Source organism: Microtus oregoni, unplaced genomic scaffold (assembly GCF_018167655.1).
Source record: "Microtus oregoni isolate MIOR12 unplaced genomic scaffold, Mior012 000035F_ref0000213, whole genome shotgun sequence".
In the NCBI taxonomy this organism is placed as follows: Eukaryota; Metazoa; Chordata; class Mammalia; order Rodentia; family Cricetidae; genus Microtus; species Microtus oregoni.
The window spans coordinates 13,651,808-13,672,910 of NW_024543094.1; the positions used below are offsets into that span (position 1 = coordinate 13,651,808).

The 21,103-nt window shown below is 42.6% G+C and overlaps 1 pseudogene; it reads left to right on the forward strand.

Annotated features, from left to right (window-relative positions):
• Positions 1 to 271: 271 nt before the first annotated feature.
• Positions 272 to 21,057, forward strand: LOC121432571 (annotated as a pseudogene).
• Positions 21,058 to 21,103: the final 46 nt, after the last annotated feature.

Below are 21,103 nucleotides of genomic sequence, written 5' to 3' on the forward strand. Positions count from 1 at the left end.
TAAAATTAAAATTCACAGTGGAAAATGAACTTCCAAAGAGGCAAAATAAGGCATGTTTAATATTGCCATGCATGCTAGGAGAAATCGTGGAACACACATGCATGTCCAATGAAGATGTGTATGGAAGCGAAGGGCAGAGCTTTAATACTGAAGGACCAATCCCATGAGGCGTCTTGAGTTTGTGGAAAGAGGGAAAGGCTAACAGGAGGACTGCTGTCTCTGCAGTTTCCTGAAAGCGGCTCAAGACCAAGCCAGCTGTCCAAGGGCAAAGATGATCTACCCATCGAAGGTGGGATTGTCACTGTGTTGTTGCTGAATGAGGCTTGATACAAGCAAAGGTCTGTTGGGAGGCCCTGCTGATCAGATGTTGCATAAAAGCTCCAAAAGCTCGACCACATGAGGGACTCCTTCCCCAGGAAGACTTCCTGCCCTCGACCTGCCCTCTCTACCTGCCCTTGTCTGGAGAATGTCTGTGGGCCTGGATCACTGACCTTATCTAAATTCTGTCTTTAAGCCCAGAAGCCTGATTTATCTCTAGGGTGACCCTCAGAGGCTTCCTGCAAGAAGCCTCCCCTGCTGCACACACAGTAACTAAGACTTGTACTAGGAGCTTTGCTCTAGGACCCCTGCCACGTATAAAGCCCTGGGATAGGAGTGTGCCGCTTAATGCAAATGAGGGTTTGTCCCCAGGTTTCCCAGTCCTATAGATCCCCTAGACTCTGGAATAAAGTTGAACTTATTCACCAAAGCGATCTCCCAGAGGGCTATCTCTGTCGTGTTCACGAGCTGTCCAAGGCTCTCTGCCATCCCTTCTGCCCCTTTGTTCTTATGGACTGGGGGGCCACACAGACCACGAAAGTAAAGGGAACTCCATAAAGGTTTAGTGGTCAGTGCAAGATAACTAAAGGATAACTTGCCTTATCCCCCTAAGTGCGAAAGGATCCTCTTCTAACACCCCTCTTTCTTCTTGCTTCCTTGTCAGTCAGGAGCCCAAAGGTGGACAGAATCTTATGGTACTAGCTCTTGATAAGAGGGTCTATCCAGAACAGCTGATGACAAGTTAGTCACAAAGGTCCCAGCATTTGCCAGTTTCATAAATTAAGATGAAGTTGTGTTCAATCTATGTTCATATGTTCATTCTAAATTATCTTCAAATAGTGATTCTTTTGAGAAAAATAAAAGAAAGTACAATTGCAGCTGGTGACCGTCCCTGAAGATCTATGTGATGTAAGCTTTGGTGTCTTAGTGTGCTATACATAGCCACTTCAATCACCCATTTGACCTCTTTGGGATTCCTGCAGCCCACAGAGTCCTTTGTGTGCCCTCATGCCCATTTGCATAGGCCATTTTCATAGTAGAAAGGGCAATTTAAAGACCTGTACCTGACTACCAGGACAGCGCAAAGGAAAAAATCCTCACCTCTCCTCTACTCAGTTCTAAATGTTTTGAACACCTCTACATCTGGCATTTAAAAAGTCTTAGTTAATGGCGTTAGGGTTTTGGCTCAGTCGGTAGTGTTTGCACAGGCATGGAGACCTGAGTTTGGAACCCCAGAGTTCACGGAAAAAGCTGGGAGCAGTAGTGTGTCTCAGTAATCCCAGTGTTGAAAAAGCTGAGAGAGGAGGAGGATCCCTAGTGGTCATTGGATAGCCAGGCTACCTAACTCAGAGAGACTCTGTGTCAATGAAAAGATAAAAAGTAATTGAGGAAGCTATCTGATTCTGATCTCTGGCCTACGCACGTGTGTGTGCGTGCACGCAGACAGTCATACACATACCATGCACTCTCACACATACCACATGATAACTGCATCAATAAAAGTAATATTTTAAAGTGTCATGCTTCTAATACGCAATGACACAGGAAAATAAAACCATTTTCTTTTAAAAGGGAGAAGTGAGGTAGAGCAAGGAATAGCTGCCTGAAGCAAGACTGGAACCCACAGGCAGACCCCAAAGCTCTCTGTCTATCCTCTAGAACACATCGGGTTAGGGCGGCCATGCCCCTGTGACCCTGCCACCGCAGCACACAGAAGACAACACTACAGAGCACCACTTCTGAGTTGGAATTTTAAAGACACACTTTGGCAAACTACTCTAGTTTCCTTTAGCCAGGAACTGCTAAGCGGTGCAGGATGAGATATGACCAGCTTAGGTATGTGGCAGTTTGTGCCCCTGGGCTCCTGGAGAGCCTCCATGTCTGCTACGTTGGTCCTTTCACGCAGTGACTGCATGCCAGCACTTTGGTGATCCACGAGCATGGCTGACTAATGTCATCTCATCATGGCAATGTCTGCTGAATCATTTAGTTCTGCTTTTGTGGTGGAAGCTTTCTGGAATCAAAGATACAAGCCACAACAGTGCTCATGCTTCATGTCCACGAGATCTCTTCATCCCCAGCCTTTCAATACCTTCTCTTTCATATCCCCAACCATGAGTCAAATCACCTACACTGATGAACAGGAGTCTATTGTATCCTCAGGCCATGTCTTCTCTCCACACAAAGTACCGCTTCCATCAATGGGCCCGTGAGAAAGACTTTCACCACTGTCCTTCAAGGCCACCTCAGGGACATCCACAAGGACTTCTATTTCCAGCATGCATCCTTATAACAATCTTGCTTCTCTAAAGGAAGTTAAGTCCTTTCCTCCTCTGCAGTGGGTGTGAAGGGCCCCTCACTTGCCTGCGGGGGAGGGTGGGATGAAGACAACTTCAGTTCATTTTCCTGTCACTGTGACAAACACCTGACAGAAGCAGCTTACAGGGAGAAAAAGGTTCATTTGGGCTACGATTGCAAATAGCGCAGACAATTATCTGGGCATGGTGGTGACACCCGTAATCCCAGCACTTTTGAGGCAGAGGCAGGTGGGTCTCTGTGAGTTCCAGAACAGTCAGGACTATACAGAGAGACACCGTCTCAAAAGGAAAAGAAAAAGAAAAAAAATCACCCCCCCAACAGAAAAACCACACATAAACAACAACCAAAACCTAGATAGTTGCAAAGCTTTGGATATGACAGTCAAAGCCAAACCAAGTTCTTAATTTCTGAATTACAGTTCTAGTCTATATTGAGTTTCTAAGAAATTGGACTTCATAATTCTAAAATAGAATTCAATTTTAAAAATCTAAGAAATCATTCTTTCTGTTGCTTGTGTGCGTGGTGTATGTGCCTGTGAGGATGTGTGATTGTGTGTGAGGTGGCGTGTGTGTGGATGTGGCTCCCAGAGGTCTACAGTGAACGTATTGCTTGACTTTACGCCACTTTATCTATTGAGGCAGTGCCATTCACTGAACCTGGAGTTCTTGATTAGTCAGGCTAGCTGGCGTGTCTTAGAGGATCCCATCTCCTCCTGAGTGCTAGGATTATAGGCAGGCCACCACACCCAGTGGCTTTCACAACTGTGCTGGGGATTGAACTTTGGTCATCGGGCTTTCGTGGCAAGTGCTGAATCTTCTGAGCCATCTCCACTACCTGGCCCCCCATATCAATATTTTAGAGTCATACGAGAACGTCGTTAGTAATAAAGATAAATAGAGCTAAATGACTCAGTGGGTGCACTGCTTACTGCACAAGCACAAGGCCCTGATTCAAATCCCTATACCCACATCAAAAGCCTAGGGTGGAGACGCGCAGAGGCGGAGCGGCGCGGCGGCCAGACGCGCAGAGGCGGAGCGGCGCGGCGGCCAGACGCGCAGAGGCGGAGCGGCGCGGCACACAGGAAGAGGCTTTCGGGGACCAGCGCAGCTGCAGACCCAAGCAGCGGGGACAGGCGTGCAATAAGGAGAGCAGTTCGCCCTACTACAATTGAATCAAAGAGGTAGGCTTTTGGTTGGCCAGGTCACTGGCACAAGGGGAGCCTGGTCCTGTCCTAAAGATCCTTCGGAGGGGTGAGAGGGTTCTTGGCCTGCAGCAGGAACCACGAAAGAGAGTGAGGGCATTTTGTAAGCGGAGCCCTTGGCCAGCAGGGAAACCTGATCCGGCTTTTAAAGGACCCATTGGATAGGATCAATAGGAGGAAATGGGCAGGCGCCAAGGCAAGAATTCACCCAATAATCCGAAAAACAACATGAAAACATCAGAACCCAATGATCTTACAACAGAAGTATTTGAACAACCTAACACAGAAGAAGTGGAAAAAATCGACTTTATGAAGATAATAGAGTCCCTTAAACAACATGTAAAAAATGCCCTTATAGAAATGGATGAGAAGTATAACAAAAAGTTTGAAGAAATGAGTAAGTACGTACATGATACCCTGGGAAACCAAGAAAAACCATCAAGCAGGTAATGGAAACAGTTCAAGAATTGAAAACTGAAATGAAGGCAAAGAAGAAAATACAAACTGAGGACCAGCTGGATATGGAAAATCTAGGCCAACGAGCAGAGTCTACAGAAACAAGCATAATCAATAGAATACAAGAGCTAGAAGAAAGACTCTCAGATGCTGAGGACACCATAGAGAAAATAAACGAACAGATCAAAGGAAACAGCAAAGCCAACAAATTCTCAACACAAAACATTCAGGAACTATGGGACACAATAAAAAAACCAAACCTAAGAATAATAGGAATAGAAGAAGGAGAAGAGTCACAGCTCAAAGGCCCAGAAAATATTTTCAACAAAATTATGGAAGAAAACTTTCCCAACTTAAAGAAAGATATTCATTTAAATATTCAAGAAGCATACAGAACACCAAACAGACTGGATCAAAGAAAAACATCTCCTCGCCATATAATAATCAAAACACAAAATATACAGGTTAAAGAAAGAATATTAAGAGCTGCAAAAGAAAAAGGGCAAGTAACTTATAAAGGAAAACCGATCAGACTTACACCTGACTTCTCGATGGAAACTATGAAAGCCAGAAGGTCCTGGATAGAGGTTCTGCAGAAGCTAAGAGACCATGGATGCAAACCCAAACTACTATACCCAGCCAAGCTATCGTTCACTATCAACGGAGAAAACAAGACATTCCAGGATAAGAACAAATTTAAACAATACGTAGCCACAAATCCAGCCCTACAGAAAGTAATAGAAGGAAAATCGCAACCCAAGGAATCCAACACTGCCAACACTGCCTACAATAACCCAGGCATCTAATGACCCTTCACGAGCACATCTCAAAGAAGGGAGACACACAATCTCTACTACCAAAAGCAATAAGAATAACCGGAGTAAACAACCACTGGTCATTAATATCACTTAATATTAATGGGCTCAATTCACCTATAAAAAGTCACAGGCTAAAAGATTGGATACGAAAACAGGATCCAACATTCTGCTGTTTGCAAGAAACACATCTCAACCACAAAGACAGGCACCTACTCAGAGTAAAGGGTTGGGAAAAGGTGTTTCAAGCAAATGGTCCTAAGAAAAAAGCAGGTGTGGCCATACTAATTTCTAACAAAACTGACTTCAAACTAAAATCAATCAGAAGAGACCGAGACGGTCACTTTATACTCATAACAGGAACAATTCATCAGGAGGACGTCTCAATCCTGAATATATACGCCCCCAATATAAAAGCACCTACTTATGTAAAAGAAATATTACTAGAACTCAAGGCAGACATCAAACCACACACACTAGTAGTAGGAGACTTCAACACACCTCTCTCTCCAAGGGACAGGTCAATCAGACAGAAACCTAATAGAGAATTAAGAGAATTATTGGAGGTAATGAAGCAAATGGACTTAACAGACATCTATAGAACATTCCACCCAAATAGGAAAGAATATACCTTCTTCTCTGCAGCTCATGGAACCTTCTCAAAAATTGACCACATACTTGGTAACAAAGGAAACCTCCACAGATACAAAAAAATATCAGTGTCCACCTGTGTCTTATCAGATCATCACGGATTAAAGTTAGAAGGCAACAACCACGCTGCCCCCAAAAAACCGACAAACTCATGGAAACTGAACAGTCAACTACTGAACCACACCTGGGTCAAGGAAGAAATCAAGAAAGAAATTAAAGTCTTCCTTGAATTTAATGAAAATAAAGGGACAACATACTCAAACCTATGGGACACAATGAAAGCAGTGCTAAGAGGAAAGTTCATAGCACTAAGTGCCCACTTAAAGAAAACGGAGAATGCATACATTGGGGACTTAAAAACACACCTGAAAGCTCTAGAAAAAAAAGAAGCAGACGCGCCCAGGAGAAGTAGAAGACTGGAAATAATAAAACTGAGGGCTGAAATCAACAAAATAGAAACACAGAAAACAGTCCAAATAATCAATGAAACCAAAAGCTGGTTCTTGGAGAAAATCAACAAGATCGACAAACCCCTATCCAAACTAATTAAACGACAGAGAGAGAACACGCAAATAAATAAGATCAGAAATGAAAAGGGGGACATAACCACAGACACAGAGGAAATTCAGAGAATCATTAGATCTTACTACAAAAGCCTGTATGCCACAAAACTGGAAAATACAAAAGAAATGGACATTTTTTTAAATAAGTATCATATACCAAAGCTAAACCAAGACCAGGTGAATGATCTAAATAGACCGGTTTCTCGCGAAGAATTAGAAATGGTTATCAAAAATCTCCCTTCGAAAAAAAGCCCAGGACCAGATGGTTTCAATGCAGAATTCTACCAGAACTTCCAAGAAGAATTAATACCTATACTCCTTAAGGTATTTCACAATATAGAATCAGAAGAGTCATTGCCAAATTCCTTTTATGAAGCTACAGTTACCCTGATACCAAAACCACAAAAAGACCCAACCAAGAAAGAGAATTACAGACCGATCTCACTCATGAACATCGACGCAAAAATCTTCAATAAAATACTGGCAAACCGAATCCAAGAACACATAAGAAAAATTATCCATTATCATCAAGTAGGCTTCATCCCAGAGATGCAGGGCTGGTTCAACATACGCAAATCTATCAATGTAATCCACCATATAAATAAACTGAAAGAAAAAAACCATATGATCATTTCACTAGATGCGGAAAAAGCATTCGACAAAATTCAACACCCCTTTATGATAAAGGTCTTGGAGAGAATAGGGATACAAGGGTCCTACCTAAATATAATAAAAGCTATTTACAGCAAGCCAACAGCTAACATTAAATTAAACGGAGAAAAACTCAAAGCCATCCCACTAAAATCAGGAACACGACAAGGATGTCCACTCTCGCCATACCTCTTCAATATAGTGCTTGAAATTCTAGCAATAGCAATAAGACAACATAAGGAGATCAAGGGGATGCGTATGGGAAAGGAAGAAGTTAAGCTTTCGTTATTTGCAGATGATATGATAGTGTACATAAGCGACCCCAAAAATTCTACCAAAGAACTCCTACAGCTGATAAACAGCTTTAGTAACGTGGCAGGATACAAGATCAACTCCAAAAAATCAGTTGCCTTCCTATACACCAAGGATAAGGAAGCAGAGAGGGAAATCAGAGAAGCATCACCTTTCACGATAGCCACAAATAGCATAAAATACCTTGGGGTAACCCTGACCAAGGAAGTGAAAGATCTACTTGACAAGAACTATAAGTCTTTGAAGAAAGAAATTGAAGAAGACACCAGAAAATGGAAAGACCTCCCTTGCTCTTGGATCGGGAGGATCAACATAGTAAAAATGGCAATTCTACCAAAAGCAATCTATAGATTCAATGCAATCCCCATCAAAATCCCATCAAAATTCTTCACAGATCTGGAGAAGACAATAATTAACTTTATATGGAAAAACAAAAAACCCAGGATAGCCAAAACAATCTTATACAATAAAGGATTGTCTGGAGGCATTACCATCCCTGACTTCAAACTCTATTACAGAGCTACAGTATTGAAAACAGCTTGGTATTGGCATAAAAACAGAGAAGTCGACCAATGGAATCGAATAGAAGACCCTGACATTATCCCACAAACCTATGAACACCTGATCTTCGATAAAGGAGCTAAAAGTATACAATGGAAAAAAGAGAGCATCTTCAACAAATGGTGCTGGCAAAACTGGATGTCAATCTGTAGAAGAATGAAAATAGATCCATATCTATCACCATGCACAAAACTCAAATCCAAATGGATTAAAGACCTCAATATCAGTCCGAACACACTGAACCTGATAGAAGAGAAAGTGGGAAGTACTCTACAGCAAATGGGCACAGGAGACCACTTCCTATGTATAACCCCAGCAGCACAGACACTAAGGGCATCATTGAATAAATGGGACTTCCTGAGGCTGAGAAGCTTCTGTAAAGCAAAGGACACTGTCACTAAGACAAAAAGACAACCCACTGACTGGGAGAAGATCTTCACCAACCCTGCAACTGACAAAGGTTTGATCTCCAAAATATATAAAGAACTCAAGAAACTAGACCGTAAAAGGCTAATCAACCCAATTATAAAATGGGGCACTGAGCTGAACAGAGAATTCTCAACAGAAGAACTTCAAATGGCCAAAAGATACTTAAGGTCATGCTCAACTTCCTTAGCGATCAGGGAAATGCAAATCAAGACAACTTTAAGATACCACCTTACACCTGTCAGAATGGCTAAAATAAAAAACACCAATGATAGCCTTTGCTGGAGAGGTTGTGGAGAAAGGGGTACACTCACCCATTGCTGGTGGGAATGCAAACTTGTGCAACCACTCTGGAAAGCAGTGTTTCGGTTTCTCAGGAAATTCGGGATCAACCTACCCCTGGATCCAGCAATACCACTCTTGGGAATATACCCAAGAGAGGCCCTATCATACAACAAAAGTATATGCTCAACTATGTTCATGGCAGCATTGTTTGTAATAGCCAGAACCTGGAAACAACCTAGATGCCCTTCAACGGAAGAATGGATGAAGAAAGTATGGAATATATACATATTAGAGTATTACTCAGCAGTAAAAAACAAGGACTTCTTGAATTTTGCATACAAATGGATGGAAATAGAAAACACTATCCTGAGTGAGGTAAGCCAGACCCAAAAAGAGGAACATGGGATGTACTCACTCATATTTGGTTTCTAGCCATAAATAAAGGACATTGAGCTTATAATTCATGTTCCTAGAGAAGCTAAATAAGGCGAATCCAAAGACAAACACATAGGCATCCTCAGGAATATTAACCTTCATCAGGCGATGAAAGGAGACAGAGACAGAGACCCACACGGGAGCACCAGACAGAAATCTCAAGGTCGAAATCAGGAGCAGAAGGAGACGGAGCACGAGCAAGGAACTCAGGACCACAAGGGGTGCACCCACACACTAAGACAATGGGGATGTTCTATTGGGATCTCACCAAGGCCAGCTGGCCTAGGTCTGAAAAAGCATGGGATAAATCCGGACTAGCTGAACATAGCGGACAATGAGGAATACTGAGAATTCAAGAACAATTGCAGTGGGTTTTTGATCCTACTGCACGTACTGGCTTTGTGGGAGCCTAGGCAGTTTGAATGCTCACCTTACGAGACCTGGATAGAGGTGGGCAGTCCTTGGGCTTCCCACAGGTCAGGGAACCCTGATTGCTCTTCGAGCAGATGAGGGGGGGGGGGGACTTGATCGGGGGGAGGGGGAGGGAAATGGGAAGCGGTTGTGGAGACGAGGCAGAAATCCTTAATAAATAAATAAATTTAAAAAAAAAAAAAAAAGCCTAGGGTGGTGGTATCCACCCCGTCACACCTGTGCCAGGAGGAGCTCGTGGGCCTGGCAGTCTAGCTGAGTTTGTAGTTCCAGGTCAATGAGAGATCCTGTCTCAAAAAGAAAGAAAGAAAGAAAGAAAGAAAGAAAGAAAGAGAGAGGAGGGGGTGCAGAGTAAGAGAGGCAGACATCCAAAATTAACTACTCACCCCCCCCCCTGCCAGGAAGTGGACAGAGCTCCTCTGCCAACCACCCACCAATATGTAACTGTATTAGCACAGCCCTATGGCACCAGAGCCAACCAACCGTGAACTAAGACCTTCAACGCTGTAACCCAAACCAAACTTTTTATTTGCCTAAGCTTATTATCTCAGGTATTTGTTGACAGTAACAAAAAGCTGGTGAGCATTGCTATTTTTCTGTGGTGGAGAAAGGAGCCAAATCTAGGACCTATGGATTTGAATGAATATTTATGGATTTAGGCAGAAACTTCCTGAAACTGTCAATTCTTCATTTGCAAATGGGTATGTAACAACTAGCATATAGACCTTAGGAATAATACATTAGAGTGAATACGTAACTGAGTTCTTCCAGCGTTCCGTGCACACAGAGGGCATTACTAGTTAGAATGGGGACAAGGGGAGCCTTTCAGTGAGACTCTAAGCTGGAAACTAAACCGTTCAAAGTCAGAAGTATGACTGGCAGAGAGCGTCACTGCCGTGACCCTCATTAAATTGTCTTCCCATAAGGCGGCTGAATGTACAAAAAAAAAAAAAAAACCCACACCAACTTCTGCCAGGCAGACCTCAGTTCTCATTACAGCTCAGGAACCCACCAGTTGTATAGCCTCAGGAAATTCTCTAACTTCTGTGAGCCTCACTTTTCCATCATGAAAATAATTCCTGAATGCTTAGGAATAAACGCTGTCCGACGCTAAGATTTCTATCTGCAATTCTCTTCTACCGTCCTAGCCATGTCTTAACATCTGTGCTGAGCCGTGCCACCTTGCATCAGTTCTGCTTCAGAGAGCGCAGAGAGAGTATGGCTCGAAAGGGTTACTAATCCCTTGAAACCCTCAGATCACAGATACACTCATTTCCCGATCGTGCCCCTCCTTGGTTTACATGGCTTTGATGACCTGATCACACACACTGGGGACCACATGAAGGTCACCACTCAGAGCTGTACTCCCCATCAAAGACTTGTTTCTGCTCACGTACTTTGGGTATGTACTAAAGGACTTAGTGGGAAGGACGGCAGTCCTCCAAGCAGACATTACCAAGATCAAGTGCTTGCTTCACTGCTTGAGGGGGTGGGCATCTCAGGATTGAAAGGATAAGGACTTTTATCTCCCCACTTTAGGTGTATGTATGCACAAACTTGAAATGAAAAATAGCCAGAGGAGGCCCAGAACTTGTCGGAGTGACCGACAAATGACTGGTTTAACTTGAGGCCCTTGCCACAAGAGGGAGCCCAAGCCTAATACTGCCTTAATGGGCAGGAATAGAAAGGAGGTTGGATAGCCACAGACCCAGGATAGAAACAGACAGCAGACATGACTGGCAAAAAAAAAAAAAGAGGAGGAGGAGAAGGAGGAGGAGGAGGAGGAGGAGGAGGAGGAGGAGGAGGGGAGGAGGAGGAGGAGGAGGAGGAGGGGAGGAGGAGGAGGAGGAGGAGGAGGAGGAGGAGGAGGAGGAGGAGGAAGAAGAAGAAGAAGAAGAAGAAGAAGAAGAAGAAGAAGAAGAAGAAGAAGAAGAAGAAGTCAGTGAAAAGATCCTGCTATATGAGTAGACCGGAGCCTAACACCATCAGGTTTCATCCAGCAACTGATAAGAACAGATGCAGAGATCCACAGCTGAACATTAGGTGGAGCTTGGGGAATTCTGCAGAAAAGGGGGAGGAAGGATTGTAGCGGCCAGAGGGGTAGAGGACACCACAAGAACACAGCCCACAGAATCAGCTAAGCAGGACTCATAGGAACTCACAGAGACTGAAGTGACAACTAGGGAGTCTGTATGGGTCTGAGTCAGGTCCTCTGCATATATGTTATGGCTGTGTAGCTTGATTTTCTTATGGGACTCCTAACAGTAGAGGTGGGGCTATCCTGACTCTTTTGCCTGCTTTTGGAACCCTTTTCCTCTACTGGGTTGCCCCACATAGCCTTGGCATGAGGGGAGGTGCCTAGTCTTGCTGTAACTTGTGGCATGCCTGGTTGATATCCCTGGAAGGTTTGGTCTTTCCTGAAGGGAAATGGAGGAGGGAGATCTGGGGGAATGGGAAGGTTGGAGGAAGGGACTGGGAAAAGAGGAGGGAGGGGAAACTGAGGTAGGGATGTAATATGTGAGAGAAGAATAAATATTAAAAATTGAAAAAAAAAGAAAATCTAGTCACATGAAAGCCGTCAAGCATGCACAAAAATTACTTTGGGTTACACAGTGTTGCAGATGAGGTCTAGAGACTGACTCCTGCTAAGCAGATACGCTGTCACTGAGCGACACCTCAGCTGTACATCCGTCCTGGGCAGGGGGGTTGGTAGGCAATCTCCTAGGATCTTCGGGCTGCCAGCTTCCTACCCAGAAGTGAAAAAAAAATGAAACTAAAGCAGAAAATAAAATCTTACTTGAGAAGCCTAAATTTCAACCAATTAATGTATTTAAAGATTGATGGAAATATTGTTAAACAGGCAAAAGAAGCATTAACTGATACATGAGAAGTTTAATTTAATTTAATTCCAGAGAACTCTGCATCTCTAAAAATAATTATCCTTTTCATTATTTTTGCGATGAAAGTAATGCATGCGTAAAATAAGAAATTAGAAGATATAGAAGGTAAAAAAATTTTAAAAATCTTCGGCCCCACCGCCCTCTTTCGGCACATAACATCACCCAGCCCAGCCTGTCTGGGCACTGGGTCCGAATCCTCGGGGCACCCAAGCGGGCGGGAGTTCCTTTATTTCTATGGCCTGCCTGCACCAAGCAGGGTAGGCGCTTTGTTTGCGAGCTGCCCAACCAGCATGGAGACCTGATCTCTCGGTGCCAGGAGAGCCAACGTTGGGGGGAGCCAGCGTTGGGTAGGCAAGGAGACCTGATCCGGTAAAAGAAGATCCATAAGGGAGCATTTGGAAGAAGAGATGGGCAGACGCCAAGGCAAGAATTCGCCCAACAAGCTGAAAAGCAACATGAAGCCACCAGAAACCAGCGACCTCACAACGGGAGGACATGAACACCTTAATCAAGAAGAAGTAGAAAAGATTGACTTCATGAAAGTGATTGTCGCCCTTAAACAGCATGTAAAAAAGGCCCTTATAGAAATGGATGAGAAATATAACAGAAAGTTTGAAGAACTGAATAAATCAGTGAATGATACCCTAGAAAACCAAGGAAAAGCAATCAAACAGATAATGGAAACGGTGCAAGACTTGAAAACTGAAATGGAGGCAAAGAAGAAAACACAAACAGAGGGCCGGCTGGACATGGAAAATTTAAGTAAACAAACAGAGTCTACAGAAACAAGCATAACCAACAGAATACAAGAGTTAGAAGAAAGAATCTCAGATTCTGAAGATACCATAGAGAAAATAAACACACTGATCAAAGAAAACAGCAAGTCCAACAAACTCTCATCACAAAACATTCAGGAAATATGGGACACAATAAAAAGACCAAACCTAAGAATAATAGGAGTAGAAGAAGGAGAAGAAGTGCAGCTCAATGGTCCAGAAAATATATTTAATAAAATTATAGAAGAAAACTTTCCCAATCTAAAGAAAGATATACCTATGAAGGTTCAAGAAGCATACAGAACACCGAATAGGCTGGATCAAAAAAAAAAAAAGCATCCCCTCGCCATATAATTATCAAAACACAAAGCATACAGAATAAGGAAAGAATATTAAGAGCTGCAAAGGAAAAAGGCCAAATTACTTATAAAGGTAAACCTATCAGACTTACACCTGACTTCTCTATGGAAACCATGAAAGCCAGAAGGTCCTGGATAGATGTACTGCAGAAACTGAGAGACCATGGATGCAAGCCCAGATTACTATACCCAGCCAAGCTTTCGTTCACTATAAATGGAGAAAATAAAATTTTCCAGGATAAAAACAAATTTAAACAATACGTAGCCACAAATCCAGCCTCACAGAAAGTAATAGAAGGAAAATCACTAACCAAGGAGTCCAACAATGACCACAATAACTCAGACATCTAGAGACCCTTCACCAACACAAATCAAAGAAGGGAAACACACAAATTCTACGACTAAAAAAATGACCGGAGTTAACAACCACTGGTCATTAATATCACTTAATGTCAATGGACTCAACTCACCTATTAAAAGGCACAGGCTAAGAGACTGGATACGAAAACAGGATCCAACATTCTGCTGTTTACAAGAAACACACCTCAACCACAAAGACAGGCACCTACTCAGAGTAAAGGGCTGGGAAAAGGCTTATCAAGCAAATTGACCTAAGAAACAAGCAGGTGTGGCCATACTAATCTCTAACAAAGTTGACTTCAAACTTAAATCAATCAGAAGAGATGGAGAGGGGCATTTTATACTCATAACAGGAACAGTTCATCAGGATGAAGTCTCAATCCTGAACATCTATGCCCCTAATATAAAAGCACCCACGTACATAAAAGAAACATTGCTAAAACTCAAAGCAGCCATCAAACCGCACACACTAATAGTAGGAGACTTCAACACTCCTCTCTCACCAATGGACAGGTCAATCAGACAGAAACCTAAAAGAGAAATTAGAGAATTAATGGAGGTAATGAAGCAAATGGACTTAACAGACATCTATAGAACATTCCACCCAAATAGGAAAGAATATACCTTCTTCTCTGCAGCTCATGGAACCTTCTCAAAAATCGACCACATAGTCGGTAACAAAGCAAACATCCACAGTTACAAAAAAATATTAGTAACCACCTGTGTCTTATCAGATCACCATGGATTAAAGTTAGAATTCAACAACAATGCTACCCCCAGAAAGCCTACAAATTTATGGAAACTGAACAGTCAACTACTGAACCATACCTGGATTAAGGAAGAAATTAAGAAAGAAATTAAAGTCTTCCTGGAATTCAATGAAAATAAAGAAACAACATACTCAAACTTATGGGACACTATGAAAGCAGTCCTAAGAGGAAAGTTCATAGCACTAAGTGCCCACTTAAAGAAAACAGAGAAAGCTCACATTGGAGACTTTACAGCCCACCTGAAAGCTCTAGGAAAAAAAAGAAGCAGACTCACCTAGGAGGAGTAGAAGACTGGAAATAATCAAACTGAGGGCTGAAATCAACAAAATAGAAACACAGAAAACAATACAAAGAATCAATGAAACAAAAAGCTGGTTCCTGGAGAAAATCAACAAGATTGACAAACCCCTATCCAAACTAATCAAACGGCAGAGAGAGAATTTGCAAATTAATAAGATCAGAAATGAAAAGGGGGGCATAATTACAGACACAGAGGAAATTCGGAGAATCATTAGATCTTAGTACAAAAGCCTATATGCCACAAAACTGGAAAATGTAAAGGAAATGGACACTTTTTTAGATATATACCATATACCAAAGTTAAACCAGGACCAGGTGAACAATCTAAATAGACCTGTTAGTGGCGAAGAATTAGAAGAGGTTATCAAAAACCTCCCTACCAAAAAAAGCCCAGGACCAGATGGTTTCAATTCGGAATTCTACCAGAACTTCCAAGAAGACCTAATACCTATACTCCTTAATGTATTTCACACTATAGAAACAGAAGAGGCATTGCCAAATTCCTTTTATGAAGCTACAGTTACTCTGATACCAAAACCGCACAAAGACTCAACCAAGAAAGAGAATTATAGACCAATCTCACTCATGAACATCGATGCAAAAATCCTCAACAAAATACTGGCAAACCGAATCCAAGAATATATTAGAAAAATTATCCATTATGATCAAGTAGGCTTCATCCCAGGGATGCAGGGCTGGTTCAACATACGAAAATCTATCAATGTAATCCATCATATAAATAAACTGAAAGAAAAAAACCTTATGATCATTTCATTAGATGCTGAAAAAGCATTTGACAAAATTCAACATCCCTTTATGATAAAAGTCTTGGAGAGATTAGGGATACAAGGGTCATACCGAAATATAATAAAAGTTATATACAGCAAGCCGACAGCTAACATCAAATTAAATGGAGAGAAACTCAAAGCCATCCCACTAAACTCAGGAACACGACAAGGCTGTCCACTCTCGCCATACCTCTTCAATATAGTGCTTGAAGTTCCAGCAATAGCAATAAGACAACATAAGGGGATCAAGGGGATTCGAATTGGAAAGGAAGAAGTGAAACTTTCGTTATTTGCAGATGATATGATAGTGTACATAAGTGACCCCCAAAACTCCACCAAAGAACTTTTACAGCTGATAAACACCTTTAGTAATGTGGCAGGATACAAGATCAACTCCAAAAAATCAGTCGCCCTCTTATACACAAAGGATATGGAAGCAGAGAGGGAAATCAGAGAAGCTTCACCTTTCACGATAGCCACAAACAGCATAAGATATCTTGGGGTAACTCTAACCAAGGAAGTGAAAGATCTATTTGACAAGAACTTTAAGGCATTGAAGAAAGAAACTGAGGAGTATACCAGAAAATAGAAGGACCTCCCTTGCTCTTGGATTAGGAGGATCAACATAGTAAAATGGCAATTCTACCAAAGGCAATTTATAGATTCAGTGCAATCCCCATCAAGGTCCCATCAAAATTCTTCACAGATCTTGAGAGGACAATAATCAACTTTATATGGAAAAACAAAAAACCCAGGATAGCCAAAACAATCCTATACAATAAAGGATTGTCTGGAGGCATTACCATCCCTGACTTCAAACTCTATTACAGAGCTACAGTGATGAAAACAGTGTGGTACTGGCATAAAAACAGAGAAGTCGACCAATGGAATCGTATAGAAGACCCGAATTTTAACCCACAAACCTATGAACACCTCATTTTTGATAAAGGAGCCAAAAGTATACAATAGAAGAAAGAAAGTATCTTCAACAAATGATGCTGGCATAACTGGATGTCAACCTGTAGAAGAATGAAAATAGACCCATATCTATCACCATGCACAAAATTCAAGTTCAAATGGATTAAAGACCTCACTATCAGTCAGAACACACTGAACCTGATAGAAGAGAAAGTGGGAAGTACCCTACAACAGATGGGCACAGGAGATCGCTTCCTATGTGTAACCCCAACAGCACAGACATTAAGGGCAACATTGAATAAATGGGACCTACTAAAACTGAGAAGCTTCTGTAAAGCAAAGGACACTGTCACCAAGACAAAAAGGCAACCTACTGACTGGGAGAAGATCTTCACCAACCCCGCAACAGACAAAGGTCTGATCTCCAAAATATATAGAGAACTCAGGAAACTAGACTTTAAAATGCTAATTAACCCAATTAAAAAATGGGGCACTGAACTGAACAGAGAATTCTCAGCAGAGGAAGTTCAAAAGGCCAAAAGACACTTAAGGTCATGCTCAACCTCCTTAGCGATCAGGGAAATGCAAATCAAAACAACTTTGAGATATCATCTTACACCTGTCAGAATGGCTAAAATAAAAAACTCCAATGATAGCCTTTGCTGGAGAGGCTGTGGAGGAAGGGGTAGCCTCATCCATTGCTGGTGGGAATGCAATCTTGTGCAACCACTTTGGAAATATGTGTTTCGGTTTCTCAGGAAATTCGGGATAAACCTACCCCTGGACCCAGCAATACCACTCTTGGGAATATACCAAGAGATGCCCTATCATATGACAAGAGCATTTGTTCAACTATGTTCATAGCAGTATTATTTGTAATAGCCAAAACCTGGAAACAACCTAGATGCCCTTCAATGGAAGAATGGATGAAGAAAGTGTGGAATATCTACACATTAGAGTACTATGCTGCGGTAAAAAACAATGACTTCTCAAATTTTGCATGCAAATGGGTGGAAATAGAAAACACTATCCTGAGTGAGGTTACCCAGACCCAAAAAGATGAACAAGGGATGTACTCACTCATACTTGGTTTCTAGCCATAAATAAGGGTCACGGAGTCTACAATTGGTGATCCCAAAGAAGCTAAGTAAGAAGGTGAACCAAAGGAAAAACATATAGTTGTCCTCTTGGCTATGGGAAGTAGACAAAATTGCTTAGGGAGAAAATTGGGATCTTGGGGGTGGGGTGGGATGGAGGTAAGGGGAGATGGGGAGAGAAAAGGGAGAAGGGGAGGATGGGGGAACTTGGGGGAAAAGGAGGATTGGGATAAAGGAAGGTTGGATAGGGGAGCACGGAAGCACAATTCTTAGTTAAGGGATCCACCTTAGGGTTGGCAAGAGACTTGAACCTAGAGTGGCTCCCAGGTGCCCAAGCCGAGGTCCCCAGTTAGTTCCTTGGGCAGCTGAGGATAGGGAACCTGAAATGACCCTATCCTATAGCAATACTGACGAATATCTTGCATATCATCATAGAACCTTCATCTGGTGATGGATGGAGATAGAGACAGAGACCCACACTGGAGCACTGGACTGAGCTCCCAAGGTCCCAATGAGGAGCAGAAGGAGGGAGAACATGAGCAAAGAAGTCGGGACCACGAGGGGTGCACCCACACACTGAGACAGTGGAGCTGATCTATTGGGAGCTCACCAAGGCCAGCAGGACTGTGACTGAAAAAGCAAGGGATAAAACCGGACTCTCTGAACATGGCGAACAATGAGGGCTGATGAGAATCCAAGGACAATGGCACGGGGTTTTGATCCTACTTCATGTTCTGGCTTTGTGGGAGCCTAGCCAGTTTGGATGTTCACCTTCCTAGATATGGACGGAGGGGGGAGTACCTAGGACTTACCACAGGGCAGGGAACCCTGACTGCTCTTTGGACTGGAGAGGAAGGGGAAAGGAGTGGGGGGAGGAGGAGAAGGGTGGGAGGAGGGGGAGGGAAATGGGAGGCTGGGAGGAGGTGGAAACTTGTTTTTTTTTTCTCCTTTTCTCAATAAAAAAAAGTTAAAAAAAATTTTTAAAAATCATTATAGATCCATCTAGTCACAAAAGAAACAAGATCAGCAAATATCTTTTATATATGTTCTCTGTAGTTTAAAAAAGGCAGGATCCTTCAATTAAGTTATTTGTATCCAACATAGTTGAATTTTGTGAGCTTTCATTGTGGGCAATTTAGTTTGCTTCTACAGTTTCGCAATTATAAACATCACAGGTTGGTAATGGATCTATAAAATGGCTTGGAAGAGGGTTGGAGAGGTGACTCGGTAGTTAAGAGCTCTGGCTGGCCTTCTATGAAACCTGGGTTTGATTCCCAGTAACTGTGTGGGAGCTCACAACTTTAACTCCAATCCCAGAAATCTGCTTCCCTCTTCTGGCCTCCCTGGTCACATGACCTGCACATGATACACAGACACACTTGCAGACAAAACACCCATACACATAAAGTCTAAAAATTAAAAAACAATGCCTCACAATTGAAAATTAATATAATTAAAACACTTGAAATATTCTGTTAGTTGGGCAAAAGTGTTTAAAGATGTATGAGAGAAAGGACTGGGGAGATGGATCTGTGGGGAAAGTCCCTGATGAACAAACGTGAGCACCTAGGTTTGCATCCACCTCCCTCATGCAAAATCTGAGCATGGTCATGCATGTCTGTAACCCTAGTACAAGAAAAGGCCACCCAGCTTGGCCAAAACCATGAGCTCCAGGTTGAATGGGAGACCCCGTTTCAAAAATAAAAAGCAAGATGAGCAATGGCTTCTCCTCACAGAGGACCCTAATATAAGGTACTTCAGGACGACTGCAAGAAAGGGCTAGAAGGCTAGGAGAGTGGCTGTCACCTTAAGGAACTAAGGGAAAGTTTAGAACTTACAAAGTGGTATGAAAAACCTGACAAAGATCTGAAGACACTACAAAGTGTTGGGCAGATCGTGGATGAAGTGCTTCAACAGTTAGCAGAAGAACAACTCATTGTTAAAGCAACAGATGGACCAACGTATGCCATAGGTTGTCATCGGCAGCTTGATAGAAGTAAGCTGAAGCCAGGAACAAGAGTTGTTTTGGATGTAACTACACTACCCATCATGAGGTATTTGCCAAGAGAGATCTAGTTTACGACATGTCTCACGAGGATCCTGGAAATATTTCTTATTCTGAGGTTGAAGGACTGTCAGCACAGAATTGGGAATTAGTGAAAAGGCTGGGGCTGGGGGCAGCAGAGACCAGACCTTAGTTTGACTTCACTAGAATGGGCCAAAGCTGAGCAAGCAGGTCTCATGAAAACCACAACTTATAGGTGACTATCATCAAGCACCCCCACAAACCCTTCTGCTAGCTCAGCAGACCCCAAAGCCTCTCTGCAAGCTCAGCAGATGCCCCCCAGATTTCTGCATTTTAAAGATAGCTTTCCCTATCCTGTTGCTGGAAGGCCCCTAACCACTAGGACCTCCCACCAATCAGCCCCCACACTAATCTTTCCTCTACCAATGAGCCCCAGGTTAATCCCTTCTCTCTGGAATTCCCCTAACTCTGCTTAAAAGGACCTTCTTTGGGGGTCGCCAAGTGCCACCCCAACATTAGAATTAATAAAGCGCTCTTATTATTATTGCATACATGGTTGTTGGTCTTCTTTGGAGGCTTCTCTCGGACCCTAACAAGTAAGAGAGGTAATAGAATCGCTTCTTCCAAGCCCAGAATTATCCAAGTATGTAGGAATAATACTCCAAAAGGCTGTTTGCCATATGGACTACCAAGCACCAGGAAATCACTCTTGGCATGAGCGGTTGCCAGCCAGCTCAACTGCAACATCCTAAAGGTTGTATCTAGTTCTGTTATAGACAAGTACCTTGGTGAAAGTGCTTGTTTGATTAGAGAGATGTTTAATTATGCCAGGGACCACCAGCCATGCATTTTCTTTATGGATGAAATAGATGCCATTGGTGGCCATCGGTTTTCAGACTGTACATCTCAGCTGAATCTCAGCTGACAGCGAGATTCAGAGAACTTTAATGGAGTTACTAAATCAAAAGGATGGATTCGACATTTTGCACAGAGTTAAAATGATCATGACCCCAAACTGACCAGATACACTGGATCCAGCTTTGTTGCATCCAGGAATATTAGAAAAACATGTATTGATTTAGCAAATGAACAAGCACGATTAGGTCTATTGAAACTCCACACGGGCCCCATTACAGGCATGGTGAAATAGATCATGAAGTGTCTGTAAGCCTTCCAGACGGCTTTAGGGAAGCAGACCTGAGGGATGTTGGTACCGCAGCAGGTATATTTGCGATTCGTGCCCATCATAACTTTGTAGTTCAGGAAGACTTCACGAAAGCAGTCAGAAAAGCGGCTGATTCTAAGAACCTAGAGTCCAAACTGGACTACAACCCTGTGTAATTTACGGCGAAGCCTCTGATGGCTGCATAACAGACATTGGCTTACT